The following is an 18,098-nucleotide window of genomic DNA, read 5'->3' as shown; positions in this document are numbered from 1 at the left end:
TTTTGATCTTGATGAAATCCCAATAGTTCATTTTTGCCCTTGCTTCCCTTGCCTTTGGCGATGTTCCTAAGAAGATGTTGCTGCGGCTGAGGTCGAAGAGGTTGCTGCCTGCATTCTCCTCAAGGATTTTGATGGATTCCTTTCTCACACTGAGGTCCTTCATCCATTTTGAGTCTATTTTCGTGTGTGGTGTAAGGAAGTGGTCCAATTTCATTTTTCTGCATGTGGCTGTCCAATTTTCCCAGCACCATTTATTGAAGAGGCTGTCTTTTTTCCATTGGACATTCTTTCCTGCTTTGTCGAAGATTAGTTGACCATAGAGTTGAGGGTCGATTTCTGGGCTCTCTATTCTGTTCCACTGATCTATGTGTCTGTTTTGGTGCCAGTACCATGCTGTCTTGATGATGACAGCTTTGTAATAGAGCTTGAAGTCCGGAATTGTGATGCCACCAACTTTGGCTTTCTTTTTCAATATTCCTTTGGCTATTCGAGGTCTTTTCTGGTTCCATATAAATTTTAGGATTATTTGTTCCATTCCTTTGAAAAAAATGGATGGTATTTAGATAGGGATTGCATTAAATGTGTAGATTGCTTTAGGTAGCATAGACATTTTCACAATATTTATTCTTCCAATCCAGGAGCATGGAACATTTTTCCATTTTTTTGTGTCTTCCTCAATTTCTTTCATGAGTACTTTATAATTTTCTGTGTATAGATTCTTAGTCTCTTTGGTTAGGTTTATTCCTAGGTATCTTATAGTTTTGGGTACAATTGTAAATGGGATTGACTCCTTAATTTCTCTTTCTTCAGTCTTGTTGTTGGTGTACAGAAATGCAACTGATTTCTGTGCATTGATTTTATATCCTGACACTTTACTGAATTCCTGTACAAGTTCTAGCAGTTTTGGAGTGGAGTCTTTTGGGTTTTCCACATATAGTATCATATCATCTGCGAAGAGGGATAGTTTGAATTCTTCTTTGCTGATTTGGATGCCTATAATTTCTTTTTGTTGTCTGATTGCTGAGGCTAGGACTTCTAGTACTATGTTGAATAGCAGTGGTGATAATGGACATCCCTGCCGTGTTCTTGACCTTAGCAGAAAAGCTTTCAGTTTTTCTCCATTGAGAATGATATTTGCGGTGGGTTTTTCATAGATGGCTTTGATAATATTGAGGTATGTGCCCTCTATCCCTACACTTTGAAGAGTTTTGATCAGGAAGGGATGCTGTACTTTGTCAAATGGTTTTTCAGCATCTATTGAGAGTATCATATGGTTCTTGTTCTTTCTTTTATTAATGTGTTGTATCACATTGATTGATTTGCGGATGTTGAACCAACCCTGCAGCCCTGGAATAAATCCCACTTGATCGTGGTGAATAATCCTTTTAATGTACTGTTGAATCCTATTGGCTAGTATTTTGGCGAGAATTTTTGCGTCTGTGTTCATCAAGGATATTGGCCTGTAGTTCTCTTTTTTGGTGGGATCCTTGTCTGGTTTTGGGATCAAGGTGATGCTGGCCTCATAAAATGAGTTTGGAAGTTTTCCTTCCATTTCTATTTTTTGGAACAGTTTCAGGAGAATAGGAATTAGTTCTTCTTTAAATGTTTGTTAGAATTCCCCTGGGAAGCCATCTGGCCCTGGGCTTTTGTTTCTTTGGAGATTTTTGATGACTGTTTCAATCTCCTTACTGGTTATGGGCCTGTTCAGGTTTTCTATTTCTTCCTGGTTCAGTTGTGGTAGTTTATATGTCTCTAGGAATGCATCCATTTCTTCCAGATTGTCAAATTTGTTGGCGTAGAGTTGCTCATAGTATGTTCTTATAATTGTCTGTATTTCTTTGGTGTTAGTTGTGATCTCTCCTCTTTCATTCATGATTTTATTTATTTGGGTCCTTTCTCTTTTCTTTTTGATGATTCTGCCAGGGGTTTGTCAATCTTATTGATTCTTTCAAAGAACCAGCTCCTAGTTTCATTGATTTTTTCTATTGTTTTTTTGGTTTCTATTTCATTGATTTCTGCTCTGATCTTTATGATTTCTCTTCTCCAGCTGGGTTTAGGGTTTCTTTCTTGTTCTTTCTCCAGCTCCTTTACGTGTAGGGTTAGGTTGTGTACTTGAGACCTTTCTTGTTTCTTGAGAAAGGCTTGTACCGCTATATATTTTCCTCTCAGGACTGCCTTTGCTGTGTCCCACAGATTTTGAACTGTTGTGTTTTCATTATCATTTGTTTCCATGAATTTTTTCAATTCTTCTTTAATTTCCTGGTTGACCCATTCATTCTTTAGAAGGATGTTGTTTAGTCTCCATGTATTTGGGTTCTTTCCAAATTTCCTCTTGTGATTGAGTTCTAGCTTCAGAGCATTGTGGTCTGAAAATATGCAGGGAATGATCCTAATCTTTTGATACCAGTTGAGACCTGATTTGTGACCCAGGATGTGATCTATTCTGGAGAAGGTTCCATGTGCACTAGAGAAGAATGTGTATTCTGTTGCTTTGGGATGAAATGTTCTGAATATATCTGTGATGTCCATCTGGTCCAGTGTGTCATTTAAGGCCTTTATTTCCTTGTTGATCTTTTGCTTGGATGATCTTTCCATTTCAGTGAGGGGAGTGTTAAAGTCCCGTACTATTATTGTATTATTATTGATGTGTTTCTTTGATTTTGTTATTAATTGGTTGACATAGTTGGCTGCTCCCACGTTAGGGGCATAGATATTTAAAATTGTTAGATCTTCTTGTTGGACAGACCCTTTGAGTAGGATATAGCGTCCTTCCTAATCTCTTATTATAGTCTTTGGCTTAAAGTCTAATTGATCTGATATAAGGATTGCCACCCCAGCTTTCTTCTGATGCCCATTAGCATGGTAAATTGTTTTCCACCCCCTCACTTTAAATCTGGAGGTGTCTTCGCGTCTAAAATGAGTTCCTTGTAGGCAACATACTGATGGGTTTTGTTTTTTTATCCATTCTGATACCCTGTGTCTTTTGATTGGGGCATTTAGCCCATTAACATTCAGGGTAACTATTGAGAGATATGAATTTAGTGCCATTATTAGTCTGTAAGGTGACTGTTACTGTATATTGTCTCTGTACCTTTCTGATCTACTACTTTTAGGCTCTCTCTTTGCTTAGAGGACCCCTTTCAATATTTCCTGTAGAGCTGGTTTGGTGTTTGCAAATTCTTTCCGTTTTTGTTTGTCCTGACAGCTTTTTATCTCTCCTTCTATTTTCAATGATAGCCTAGCTGGATAGAGTATTCTTGGATGCATGTTTTTCTCGTTTAGTGCTCTGAATATATCATGCCAGCTCTTTCTGGCCTGCCAGGTCTCTGTGGATAAGTCTGCCGCCAATCTAATATTTTTACCATTGTATGTTACAGACTTCTTTTCTCGGGCTCCTTTCAGGATTTTCTCTTTGTCACTAAGACTTGTAAATTTTACTATTAGGTGACGGGGTGTGGACCTACTCTTGTTGACTTTGAGGGGGGTTCTCTGCATCTCCTGGAGTTTGATGCTTGTTCTTTTTGCCATATTAGGGAAATTCTCTCCAATGATTCTCTCCAATAGACCTTCTGCTCCCCCTCTGTTTCTTCTTCTTCTGGAATCCCAATTATTCTAATGTTGTTTCGTTTCATGGTGTTACTTATCTCTCGAATTCTCCCCTCATGTTCCAGTAGCTGTTTGTCCCTCTTTTGTTCGGCTTCTTTATTCTCTGTCATTTGGTCTTCTATATCACTAATTCTTTCTTCTGCCTCATTTATCCTAGCAGTGAGAGCCTCCATTTTTGATTGCACCTCATTAATAGCTTTTTTGATTTCAACTTGGTTAGATTTTAGTTCTTTAATTTCTCCAGAAAGGGCTTTTATATCTCCAGAGAGGGTTTTTCTAATATCTTCCATGCCTTTTTCGAGCCCGGCTAGAATGTTCAGAATCGTCATTCTGAACTCTTGATCTGACATATTACCAATGTCTGTATTGATTAGGTCCCTAGCCTTCGGTACTGTCTCTTGTTCTTTTGTTTGTGGTGATTTTTTTTCCGCCTTGTCATTTTGTCCAGATAAGAGGATATGAAGGAGCAAATAAACTACTAAAAGGGTGGCAAAGACCCCAGAAAAATGCGCTGTAACCAAATCAGAAGAGACTCCTTATTGTGGGGGGGGAGAAAGGGGATAAAAACAGGTTCTGAAAAAAAAAAATTTAAAAAATAAAACAAATAAAGAAAAAATATAAAAAAGAAAGAAAATATATATATATTTAGATGAACTAGTCAAAAAACGTTAAAAAAGAAAAGGGTAAAAGTTTTAAAAAATTTAGCAGAAGAAGAAAAAAGAAAAAAAAATTGAAAAAAGAAAAAAAAATTGAAGTAGCTGCAAGACTAAAGAATCATGGGGAGAAAGCCATGAGTTCCGTGCTTTGCTTTCTCCTCCTCTGGAATTGCTCTGCTGTCTTAGGAATTGAACCTACTTTCCTTGATAGATGAACTTCGTCCTGGCTGGATATTTTGTTGATCTTCTGGGGGAGGGGCCTGTTGTAGTGACTCTCAAGTGTCTTTGCCCGAGGCGGGATTGCACCGCCCTTACCGGCGGCCGGACTAAGTAATCGGCTCGGGTTCGCTTTTGGGAGCTTCTGTTCCCTGAACGCTTTCCGTAGAGTTCCGGAGGACGGGAATGAAAATGGCAGCCTCCTAGTCTCCGGCCCAGAGGAGCCGAGAGCCTGGGGCCCCACTCCTCAGTGCGCCCCCAAAGGACAGCACCCAATCACTCCCGTATCCCCAGCCTCTAGCCGCGCTCCGAGCTCACCCAGCCCGTGACCAGTTCAAGGTAACCCTGAGCTGAGAGTTCAGTCCTCAGCTCTGTCTCTGTAGCCGGCTTCTCCGTTCTAATACCTGTGAGCTCTCCGACACTCTGACACCCCCCATCCTTCTGTGACCCTGCGGGGCCTGGGGCCACGCTGACCCTGCATGGGCTTCACCCTGGTTTAGCCTCTGGAGCAATGTCCCTCAGTGGAACAGACTTTTTAAAAGTCTGATTTTGTGCTCCGTTGCTCTGCCGCTTGCCGGGAGCCGGCCCCTCCCCCCGCAGTCTATCTTCCCGTCGTTTTAGTTTCACTTCTCCGCCAGTCCTACCTTTCAGAAAGTGGTTGATTTTCTGTTTCTAGAGTTGCTGTTCTTCTTCTCTTCGCTCTCCCGTTGGATTTGTAGGTGTTTGCAATGTTTAGATAAGCTATCGAGCTGATCTCCTGCTACCTGATGTAGTCTCAGGCTGCTACTTCTCCGCCATCTTGACTCCTTTCTCTCGACAGAGCCCTTTTTAATGGCTGCTAAACCAAGAGAGACCATAAGTCCATATGTGTCAAAAGCGAGGCCTTTTGGCCCTCTTCAAATTACAGGTTATTTAATTCTGAAATCAGATTAGAGCTATAAGCTCCTACCCAGATGCTTTCGACATTTGATTGGATTCACTTTAATTCTGAGTCTTCCTCCTCCTCTTCTTCTTCTTTAAAGGGAGTGGGGAAAGGGTTGGGTGGGGGGAGTGGGAGAATCTTAAGAAGGCTCCACACCAAGTGTGGGGCTCCATCTCACAACCCTGAGATCATGATCTGAGCTGAAATCAAGAGTTGAATGCTTAACTGACTGACGAACCCAGGGGCCCCTATAATATCCTTCTTATTTTGCAGGACCAAAACCCTAATAATTCTGTGAGTACATCCCATTGGATTCCGCACACCTCTAAAGGTTCGGTCAGGCTCTGAGGTCACAAACTTAGTCATACTAATGACAGAAAAAGCTGCTTTGCAAGTATAACCTACAATTCTAGGTGAGAGTGTTTACTTGGTTCTGTTTAAGTTGTGTGCGCACTTCTGAAATAATTTCTGTATCCTGGGCTATGAGATATTTGGAATAACCTATCTTGGGAAAGAGGCTTTTTTTCTTTATGTTCACCTTAGGGAAAACATATATTTAATACACATATTTATAATTAACTAAACATAACTATATATACAAGTATGTATGTGTATCTCATAGAAAGTGTTATGGCATATAAAATCATGATATGAAAATATTTATATGTTCTTTTATTTAAAGGAGAGAGACGGAGGTTTTTCAGATGTTGAATTTTAATAGTTGCCTTTCAGAAATCATGAAGATAATCATGTTGTTTTTCTGTGATTTATTAAAATGGTAAGATTTATTAAAATTGGATTCCCTAATACTGAAAATTTCATCAATATGAATCCAACCTGGAATCATGTGTTATTGCTTTAAAGTACTGATAGAATCTTCTGGCTAATATTTTCTTTTAATACATTGATAATTATAATTGAGATTCTCCTATAATTTTGTTTTCCATGGGTTTTCTCTGTCAGGTTTTAGTATTAACTTGTTAACTCTGATTAAGAAAAAAAAAGAAAAGGATGATTTCTTTTTCCTTACTATATGCTCTGGAAAAATTCAAATTACACTGCAACAATCTGTTCCTTAAAATGTCGATGGACTTGTCTCTCATTCTCTCACTGTTTTGTCTTTTTTTGCAACTTTATTTCTTCCATGATAATTTGGTTAGAAACTCTACATTTTCCACAGTTTTTTGGTAACTCACATTTTCTGGGAAAGTGTTCTATAATTTTTCAAATGCCTTTGAGTCGAATTATTTCTCCATCCTCATTGTTATTCATCTGTAATTCCCATACTTTTTCATGATCAGATCAGACCAGTGTTTATCAGCCTGGGCACTACTGATGTTTTGGGTCAAACAGTTCTTGGTCATGGGACCTGACGTGGCATGTCTGGGAGCATCCCTCCCTCTACCTACCAGATGCCGGTAACATCCATTGTTACCCAACTGTGACAACCGAAAATATCTCCAGACATTGCCAAATGTCCCCTGGATGAAGGGGTGGGCAAAATGACCCACGTTGAGAACTACCAGATTAGATGATGGTTTTTCTAGATTTTTAAATTTTCATTTTGTATTTAAAGTAACAACCATTGGATGCCTTAAATGTATGAATAAGGAAGGAAAATGAGGGTTCAGGGTGATGCCCGAATCCTAAATGCTAATGTGAGATGAACTTTTAAGTGGGTAAAGTTGTCTCTGAGAAGAGCTGCCTACTTTGTGCGATGCCTGGGAGTCGTGATCTGCCCCTTCTGCTTCGTGGAGGAGTGGACTGGTATGAGGGCAGTTAATGAGGATGAGAAGGAAAGGAAGGAAGGAAGGAAGGAAGGAAGGAAGGGAAAGGAAAGGAAGGAAGAGAGAGAAAGGGAAAGAGAAAAAGAAAGGAGGAAAGAACTATTGGATTCATTCTTTTAGTTCTATCACTTTTTCATCTTTATTTTCTTGCGTGTGGTTTCTTTGGATCCATTTTGTTTGTCTAAACACCTGGGTTGGTTGCTTCATTGATTTCTGACTGTTCTTACTGTGGCCTGTCACTCCATGGAGTCGAGTGGGATTCAAGGGGTCTTCTGTATCCCCAGCCCAGCCCATGCACCTAAATCTTTTTGTTCCACCTAAGAGGTCTTTGGCTTGTCCCATGGAAGCTTCATCATTTTGCAGAAGTCGGTGCTTTGACAGCTCTCCCCAAAGTTCCCAGCTCTCTCCATGATTTTGATATTTAGTGTTTTCTGTTTTCCTGGAAGACCGAGTTGCCATTATTGTTTAGTGTCCTTCATGTATTTGGTTCATTTCAGAGTGGAAGAAAGGTAGAGATGCCTTTGATCTACCATCCCAAATCCAAACTCCAAAATCCAGTGTACTAATTATGTAGGGTTTGATTTGGGCAAACTATATTGTTGGCTGCTAATTTTCAACAAGTTTGTGCAACTTGTGGGAATAGCCCCTTGCCTTGTCACTTGCTTAAAACAGTCCTCAGAACTGTCATCCAGATCTTCATTTTTGACAAATTAACTGTACTATCACTCTACCATTAGAAATAGCAAACAGGGGGTGCCTGGGTGGCTCAGTCAGTTAAGGGTCTGCCTTCGGCTCAGGTCATGATCCCAGGGTCCTGGAATGGAGCCCTGCATCGGGTTTCCTGCACAGTAGGGAGTCTGCTTCTCTCTCTGCCTGCCACTTTCCTTGCTTGTGTTCTCTCTCTCTCTCTGACAAATAAATAAAATCTTAAAGAAAGAAAGAGAGAGAGAAAAGAAAGAAAGAAAAAAAGAAAGAAAGAAAGAAAGAGGAAGGAAGAAAGGGAGGGAGATAGCAAACAGATAATTCAATCCAGTCTGATGCATTAGCGATTTAAAACAACACTTTTCTTTCCACAGATGCATTTCATGAGTAATGAGTTCTATACACTTGGTGGCTCAGTGTTGCTGATGACTAGAGGTGAAAGCGCCACCAGCAAAACACGGATGTCAAGGAGCGTTATCTGAAAAACAGTGAGAAATGAAAGCCTGCTGTCTGCTTCCCTGTGGAATGCAGGTTTTATGGACAAAGCCATCCAAACTCACACACTTATGAGTTGTTTGTACACTTTTCTAAATAAAACATACTTTTCACATCCTTAAACTACAGTATCATGTTCAGAATTTAAACTTGAAACGATATATACCCTGTCAGTCTCAAAATTTTCTCCTTTTAGGCTGATAGGACTTGAGATTAATGAAATTTAAACTCTGAAAATGACCTACCACTCGGAGGCAGTAGCGACCATTTTATTAAAAACAGTTTGTCATTGTTAAGTGAAATGTCAAATTTTGGCTTGCAGTGGCACCCCAGGGGCAGGAGAAGGAGACCTAGCTGTTCTTCAAGAACTTATTCTTAGCACTTAGTATTGTGTTTTGTGTGGTGGAGAAGTGTGATTCCCCCCCCTACTTATAATTATATATATACATACATACAATCAGACAAAATGAATTATAAGGTGCTTCTAAAAGTTTTAAGAAGATCAAGAATAGGTGCAAAGAGTTTTACTCTCATTTTAAAAGGAACATGCAATGCTTTCTACAACCCTGAGAATGCCATTAATGTCAGTGAAATGATATCTTTATTATATGAGTCATAATTCTTGGTACTGTTGAAGAGCGGAAAACTATTAATAACGTTAGGTTAATAGCATAGGTCTCTTCTTAGCTGCAAAAAAAGTGATTTTGGAATTCTAAGTCACTGACTATTTTATGATGTGGTGACAGTCCAGTAATTTCCTTAGCTCTACCTTTCTTCATTAGAAAATGTGATTTGTGTGTGGGTGTTGTCAGAATTTTGTTATTACATGAAAAGTTTCAAGACTATGTTTCCTATATTGCCTGGAGACATTTTTCCAAGATGGAAGGACTTCTATTGACCAAATTCACAGTTTGTGTTGATGAAGTCAGATACAGTGATTAACTAATAATCTCCATATAATTAATCTGTAACCCATCAAAGGGATCCAATCACTTGTTTTGGGGTGCAATTGCTCATTACTTGCTGAGACAAAACTCATTAGCCCTCAGTGTTTACAAATTTTCCTCCCTTCCCCCTTTGCTACAGAAAATCCTTTATCAGCCAGGTCCTTTTCTTCCCATTGTCTGCTCTACCTTCTAATCATGAAGAGGGAGAAGGCCATGTTGACTGAGGAGATTAAAAACACATAAAAAAAAGTTTTGGTGAGTGGGGAAAAAATTGTGCTTGAGTTGGTGCTAAGAGAAGAGTAAGGGTTTTGTTTATGAGAGTTTCCTCAACAGAATTAGGAAGCAGAAGAAGGGACAGTCCTGAGACCTTTAACCCTTTTGATGTGCTTTGAGGTGCTGCGAAGCTTAGACTTCTCTTTTCATTGCTGTTGGTTGTTCGATTGTGCTTCTTTAAAAATTTTTTTTTTATTTTTAAAGATTTTATTTATTTGAGAGAGCAAGAGCACATGAACCAGGCTGGGGGAGTGGGCAGAGGGAGAGGGAGAGCAGACTCCCCACTGGGTGTGGATCCCGACATGGGGCTCAATCCCAGGACCTTGAGATCATGCCATGAGCTGAAGGCAGATGCTTAATTGACTGAGCACCTGGGTGCCCCCTTGTTTCTTTAAACATGACCTCCTAGAGTGGACCCTAAGCAACGTGAGCTGGCCTTCCCCACCCATCATTTATTCAGGGTGCCTCTCTATCTAGAATGGAAATTTTAAGCTGATAGTGATTAAGAAATCACTATTTATTTTTGAAACAGTAATTTTTAAATAAATATTTAAAGAGCAAAATGTTTAGCATGCATTACTTTGTCCTAGACTACTATTTGTCATGCTTTTAGGGTCTATGATTATGATGTAATATGGTAGGGATTCTTACTGTCTTAACACTTGCATAATATTTGTGAACCATATAAACCTCTACTTTTTTTTTGATAATTTTTTTTCGGTTTTAAAATTGATATTTTGAGGAAAAGTATAGAAGGTTATAAAGAAAGAAAGAAATGTCACTCATAATCCTCATAATCTGACTTTAAATTAGAGATATTTGTTGCTAAACTCTTGGCTTACATTTGTTTACAATTCTCATTTGGCTAAATATATAGAATTTTTTTCAAAACAAACTGTATTTAAGCTTTTATTTTTCTAATAATGTTGTTGTGGCTAGGAAATGTAGTTTTAATTCTATGAATCTAGGTGAATTTTTTTTTCTAAGATAAAAAAGGGAGAAAAGATATTTGGGGCCAGCTAACTCTCTGTCAGAGGCTCCTAGCAGTGAAATACTGGATCAAAACTCCTTTGCCTTCTAGAAGGCCCTGCTATAGGTAGCCAGTGTGCTCCTCAGAAATGTTCTCCTACTCTTTTCTCTCCAGTAGTTCACAAGATTGTCTGCCTCATCTAGCTTTTGCCAATGTTTAATACTATCATTGAAACAAATTGTTCAAAAATTGATGGGAGAAAAAACCAAATCATCACTATATTTGCATTTTTATGATTATTAGTAGTACTCAATTTCTTTCATGTGTTCAATGGCCATGTGTATTTCTTTGCAAAATGCCTTTTTTGTGCATTTAGCCTGTTTTTGATGTCTGCATTCAGCCATTTGGGGCATTATGTTGCTTGAAATTAATATCTCCAGCAAGGAGAGAGGATATTTTTGTGCATGGTGTTTAGGATTAATAACAACACAAACAACAGACTTCTTCAAGCTTGTAGAACACCTCACTGAAAAGCAACAAAATGGTAAATGTTTTTTGGCCAAATGTTTTTATAAATAAACATCATAAAAATTTTATAAACAAATTTAAATTTATATTTTTATAAATTTATATTGATATATATTCATAAATTTATATTTATATTTATAAAAATTTTTATAAATAAACATTAAAATGTCTTAGCCAAATGTTATTTGGCTCCCTTGTAACTTAGGAAGTTCAAGTTCATACTGGCATCATGTGGATGCAACAGGCAAGCAAAAGACTGGAAAATACCCTCCACATGAGTAACCATGGATCCTCTAAATTCTCAGAAAGTAGCAAAGCAATGCCAGCTTATTTCTTTCCAATAAGAGCTACCCTTGGAGTTAGGCCAATAGCCCAGTGCGATCCGTGGGCTCAGTGCCCAAGGGAAGGCTGTCTTTCTATGGGAGGGTGTCTAGAGCTCTCATCAAGTGCCCGGGATGGGAAGGAAATACACAAATGAGATGAGGAATGGAAGCTCCTCCTCCTTCTGCTGCTTGCTTGCATTTATGTGTCGCTGTTAACCAGACCGTCCTTCAGCGCATTTTCATTCAAATGTTCCAAGTGGAAAGGGGGTAGAATTCTCAGTGTGCTTTCAACCTTTGCTCTTTGGCTTCAAAGTCAAGCTTGTATCAAGTGGTTGTCATAAGAAAATGTGATTGTGTTTTAATTGCAGAGACCTAAGTACCTACAGCCCCCCACTACCTCCTTGCCACCTTCTCAGCCATCATGGCAGTGAAAAGGAGACTCGCCAACAATACGTGAGTCTCGTTTGGTGTTCTTAGGCAGGATCCCTCATAGTATGGTTGAGAATAAAATACACCCATCTGTCTGCTGCAACTGTGGGCAACAGTGCACCAATCCAAGCAAAGGTTGACTTTTCTGATGAGTATACATTTAATACAGAAAAATATTTCTATAAGTGGATGACTCACTTGGTAAGTTGGTTGATCACTCACAACTCACAACTTAAGCTGTGTCTACCCACAGCTTAACCCACTGTGTGATACAACTTCATGAGAGATATCCAGACTACACAGAGTTAATAGTTGTTTATCCGTGTCTAAAGGCAACTGACTGGGTTGGCTTTAAAATGGATGATCTCAACTATGACTTGAACAGTGAAGTAAATCGTCATCTAGAATTTCCAGAGAAGTGAAAGAAAAGCTCTTATTTTTGATGGGTATAACTTTCTAATTTCAGAGTTACCTTTTGATTTTTCTCTCTTCCATAACTTATGAGAATTAACTATTTGATGATAAATTACATAGAATTACTGTGTTGGGGATTTGGGGCTGTATGTGGCTAAACACCCACCATTCACATTAAACTGAGAAAGGCATGACACTCCTTCTAATCAGATAAATGTTTCCAAAGCAAATAATCTCAGGTTGCACTTCAGGTGGGATTTGCTATAATTTTGAAATGTTTCACTGGTGAAAAAGTATTGAATAGCAGGGGAATTTCAGTTTCTGTAGTTTTATTACATGCTTATTCTCTTCTAAGCCTATAATATCCCCAAACTGAATTTTTATTCTCCTGCCTCTTTTAGACAGCAGAGCTGTGTCCCAGTTGATTAATAGATCAAGACTTGCAGAATATGGCTGTACTTCCCAGCTTTATTATTGACTTTTTGTTCCATCCTGACAAAAGTCACTTAATTTTTTAATTTCTAGATCTCTATATAAAAAGGAGGTCACAGAACACTTAGAAATATTGCATTGTTCTGGTGTTCTGGTGCTTGAATTATCAAAATGAAATCATATTAAATGACTTTGTGTAATTTTTTTTCTACATCCTAGAATACCTTGCAACCATTAAAAATTCTTCACCTGCCCATAATAGGGAGCACCAAGAAATGGTGAGACAGGTTTCAAGGTCATGGTGGAGACGCTGAAAAGCCCAGAATCTGATTAAACTGATTAAAGTTTAATCAAGTTAAAATTTTCAAGTAAGCCAAGGTTTGTGTGTGTGAATATAGAGTCTCAGTCCTGAAAACTTGACATGAGCTTGCATTTTTCACCATTTTCAACATTTCCCTTAGCTAAGACTTATTGCTTTGAGGCAACTTACCTAGGTATAGTGCTACCAAATAATTTTGATAATTTATCACCGTCATGTAAGGTCCCAGCCTTAATAGATACTTTTGAGCTGGGGGTGGTGGTGAAGATCAGAGAAAGAGATGTTAGATTCCAAAGCAGAAAACTCAAGGAGAGCAGGTGAGAATAGATACAGAGGGGCACTTCAAAGTCTCCTAGAAAAGGAGCAGGCACCAAGAGAGAAGGGGACAACCCCAGCCACCAGCCCACACAATATTTTCCTTATATTAACCATGAGGACTTTGGGCTGTGGAAACCATGATGTGGTTCTAGGAGTATCTCAGGGGCTGAACACAAGGATCTTTTCCACTGGAGATGGTTTTTCCTCTTGCACATGAAAGTCTTGTGGATGGTGGAATGCTTTTGAGTGTGGCTTTAAATGAGAGTAAAAAAGGTTTTCCTCAGAAAATAAGAGAATTCTATTGAAGAAAAGACTGTAGGAGAAAAAAGTAAGATATAATCACAGGATAGAATGTAATGAATATCAATGTGTCTTCGAAGAGTGATCACATGTCTGCCTTGTGAAGGAGCTCCTCCGAGGCTACATGTCATTGTTTACTTTAATGGGTTGTGGGGTTAAGAAAAAAGGCGGGGGGCTAAGAGGCAATTTGTTATTTCAAACGCTAAAGAAAAGTCAGGAGGCACGTCCAAAACTGTCTGGGGATCTACTTTGGAAAATGAAAATTTTGTTAGTGAGGGAGGTCCCTGAGACATAGAAACCTTGTGTTCAGACTTTGTCAACTGTTACTTACAATTTTGTCCCTCCCTTGGTTTCCCAAGGATTAATTTTCATAATCAAATTCACTGGTGTGGAGGGGAAGGGAGTAGAGTCAGGGGAGGTCATTTCGTTAAACATTGCTTTCTAGGTGGCAAAGGTCACCTGACAGTTAACCAAGAGTCAAATTGAAGGTTCTAGATCTTGGCAAAAGTGGGAAGTGGGGACACCTGGGTCGGTTAGTTGGTTGAGCGTCTGCTTTTGGCTCAGGTCATCATTCCAGGATCCTGGGACTGAGCCTCCCTGCTGCTCATGCTCTCTTTCAAGTAATAAATAAAATCTTAAAAAAAAAAAAAAGTGGGAAGTGGATCGCTATGTTTTTTTGAGGCTTGTGAAATAACCTGGCTGTTGCAGTCAGCTATATTGCATAAGCTAGGGGTAACTTAAAATCTCACAGAATTTAAGTAAGAAAGTCTACAGTGGGGGTGGGGGGAAGGGGAAACTGGGAAACTGAGCTTACAAGGTCATTCTCAAGGCACCTCACAGTTGTTCTAACCAATCACTCTGACACCTAACATGGCTGAATCATGATGGGCAGCTTTTTCTTGTAATCAGATGAAGTTCCTTGTTGTTTTGTTTTAAAACTTTTATAAACTTTCACACAATATCATGATCAATTAAAACTCCCTAGGTGAAAGTGATTTTTAACCGCGGACTTCTGTATTAAATACTGGACTAGCCAGTATTTAAACTATAGTTCCTAGTTACTTTTTTTGGAATTCTGTAACACTTAACTTGACGTATTAGAAACTAGGGTCCTATGGAGCCTGTTAGAGGCTCATTCTAATGAGATTCAGAGCATGAGAGATGCTCTGGTTTGTGCCACAAAGAACTTCTAGCTCCATCAACTGTAAATGCAATGGTGTAAATCTAGCACCTCTATTGAGAAGTTCGCTTAAAGTACACAGTCTGTCAATGGTGAGTCAGCAGTCACATCTAAACATACCGGGAGGACACGCTGCTGGGGGATGAAGGCTTTTGGTAGAAGCTACAAGCCTTTCAGGTGCCGGGGCACCATCCTGAGTCCTGAGGGTTGCTCTCTGAAGGTCATAACCACTCCTCAGCCCACTGGTCTCTATTGTCCCACTCCACTGCTAATGACCCATGCAATCCTAGAAGTCACACCTGGCCAGGATCTAAATGGTGGAGTTCAGAACTAAGGATACTGAGGACCAGAGATGTTTGACTGTAAGATGTCAATATGGCCAATGGGAGGTAAGAATGTAATCAGAGGCCAATGGACACTTTGTTCCACTGTGTGAAAGACAGGACATCAAGGCCATAACTAGGTCATATTCACCACAACCAAACCTGCATTTAGTATGGCCAATCCACAATGAGTAACGACAACCATGACACTAAACACAGCTTCTAAAGGTACTTCATCTGCTTTCTAAGCATGAATTATATTCTGGGGAAAGCTGGCATGTCCTAGTGTGAAGCGTATATGGACCTTGGATCAGATTCCAGTTCAGGTGGTGGGATGGTCACGGGGTTCAAACTTTGAAGCTCAGTCCTTGGAAGCCCAGACAGTTCTGGTCCATCCCACTATTCTGCTCTTGGAGCTGGGGTCACAGCCTGACCACATGGGTCAGGAGGATCTGGGAGCCAGCAGGGTTATGAGGCAGCACCTGGGAAGGGAAGCAAATGGGACCATGGCTGCTGTGTCTCCAGTGTGAGCAGCCACATGGAGTAAGGCTTAAGACCACAGCAGGCGGGGCCTGCCCTGTAGGTCTCCGCTCACACACCGCACCGCTGCCTGGACTCAGGTCTCCCAGGGGATCTCTACTGTGGATGGTGGCCCTGGAGGAACATAAACAGGAATATGAGGCAGATGGAAGCCAGCTTTGTGAGGAGTATCTATTACCATGTGAATGTCAGGATTTCTAATACTTGATATGCCGTGAATTAATTTCCTTGATGGAGAGTATGTCATAATAAATTAGAGTCTCGATTTTCTGCCTCCTACAGCCAATGTTTCATTTCCTTTGGGATAAATGGAATGGTCAACCACACAGGAGGAAGAGGTCTCTCTGGACGCATTTGTAAAGAACGCCAATTTGGGAAAGAAATCCCAAACGTTATGGTTGTCGTAAGCGTAACACCATATGGCTTATCTGAGGAAAACTGCTTCTGGGAAACAGGGCTCGAGGAGCATAGCTGCTCAAGAGAAATGTCTTAGATTTGAGGAGAAGGTTTGTTTTAACGACCCTTCGTCCTTCATTCTGACTTTTTTTTGTTTGTTTGCTTTATTTTGATAAAAGCTGTTTTTCCACGTTTACTGGTTTGCTAAAATTTGTTTGTCATTTTATTTTTCATTCAAAGGGTTAAAAGCCTCTCAAACTCCAATGTCTGGTATCCACAGCTTGAAGGTATCCTGACATAGAATGCTTTAGTTTTATCTTCCAAAGAGACATTTAGAAACGATCTTAGGCCTCACCAGGAGCTGAAGCAATGTTCTCTTATTAAAAAATATATTTTTCTACCAAACTGTTGTCGAAAGAAATTGTAAGTACAGTGATGATCTGGTTATCAGACCCCCAGTTTCAGACAAAAGACTTTGGCACTTCAGAAAATGTTTTTATCCCCAAAGTACCTACAATATTAATCAGGACGTTTGCATTTAGGACAGAAGTATGCTTCTTTTCTCCTACAAAAATTTACTGGACAAAACAAAGGTATTAACAGGGAGTTAATCCTTTGAAATTAGAAACAAAATCTGAAAGAAAATTAGAGTTTTGTCTTTGGCTTCACATCTTTGTGTTACTCCCTATACCATTACCACTGGGCATTTATCTCGTACTCTTGACATATAGGACCTTGCTTAATCTCCTTCTTTACTCTGTGCATTGGGTATTGTATTAGTTTATTGGGGCTGCCATAATGAAATAGCATAGGATGGGTGCCTTAAGCAACAGAAATAGATTTTCTCACAGGTATGGAAGCTGGAAGTCCCAGATCAAGGTGCAGGCGGGGTTGGGTCCCGCTAAGGGCCTCTCTCCTTGGCTTGCCAAAGGCTGCGCTCTTGTTGCTTCGTCACTGGTCCTTCTTGCAGAAGTACTTGGTTTCTCTTCTTATAAGGGCTCCAGTCAGAGTGGATTGGGGTCCCACCCTAACAGCCTCATTTTAACTTAATCACATCTTTAGCTGTCCTCTCTAAATACAGTAACATGTTGAGGTACCGGGAATTAAGATTTCAACACCTGAATTTGGGGAACGTGGACAATTCAGCCCATGACAGGTGTCATCTCCATTTTACAGTTGAGGAAACTGAGGCCCATGGAAACAAGTCACCAGATTTTTACTACACTGATTCTACTTAAATATCTAAGAAAAATGAAGTTATATTCAGCCTCCTATTTTAAATCACATAGCATATGTATATATATATATGTATATATTTCAAAGATTTTATTTATTTATTTGACAGACAGAGATCACAAGTAGGCAGAGAGGCAGGCAGAGAGAGAAGAGGAAGGAGCCTCCCTGCTGAGCAGAGAGCCCGATATGGAGCTCGATCCCAGGATCCTGGGATCATGACCTGAGCAGAAGGCAGAGGCTTTAACCCACTGAGCCACCCAGGTGCCCCAGAATGTATTTCAAGCCAATACTGGAACCTAGCTACCCTTTACCTTTACCCTTACCTTACACTTTACCTTCCCTATTTACTGAGTTTACAGGTTTTTTTAAATTATTTAGGGTAAAAGAATCTGAGACTTTAACTCACCAAAGTTAACTTACCTTCAAACTGTAGAATTCATTGGAGACATAAAACATTTAAGGTACCAGAATTTCTAGTATTATACATTCTTAAATTCTAAGATTCAGTTAGCTTTTTAATAGATACATATTTTTTTCTTGTTTCCTTTTTCTATGCTTATGAAGCCATAATGATTCTTGTTCTGCCACTTACTAGCCATGTGACCTGGGGCAAGTTATTTAATAGGGTGGTGTGTTAGCTTCTTCATTCACAGAATAGTGATATTAATAATTTCTGCAGTTGAGGATTGTTATAAAAAGCAAATGAGTTAATATATGTAAAATACTTAGAGTTGCTCCTGGCGTGCAGAGTAAGTACATATTAAGTGTGAACAAATATTATTATAA

At 39.5% G+C, this 18,098-nt stretch overlaps 1 non-coding gene across 1 annotated transcript; it reads left to right on the top strand.

The window, feature by feature from the left end:
• The first annotated feature begins 6,989 nt into the window (after window positions 1-6,989).
• LOC123951190 lies at window positions 6,990-7,142 on the top strand. The gene has a single exon (XR_006820362.1). It is a non-coding gene; the product is annotated as a U12 minor spliceosomal RNA (small nuclear RNA).
• Window positions 7,143-18,098: the final 10,956 nt, after the last annotated feature.

This window comes from Meles meles, chromosome 9, assembly GCF_922984935.1.
Source record: "Meles meles chromosome 9, mMelMel3.1 paternal haplotype, whole genome shotgun sequence".
Classification (NCBI taxonomy): Eukaryota; Metazoa; Chordata; class Mammalia; order Carnivora; family Mustelidae; genus Meles; species Meles meles.
Note: the sequence above shows the minus strand (reverse complement) of the source record. Positions and strands in the feature narration are given on the sequence as shown.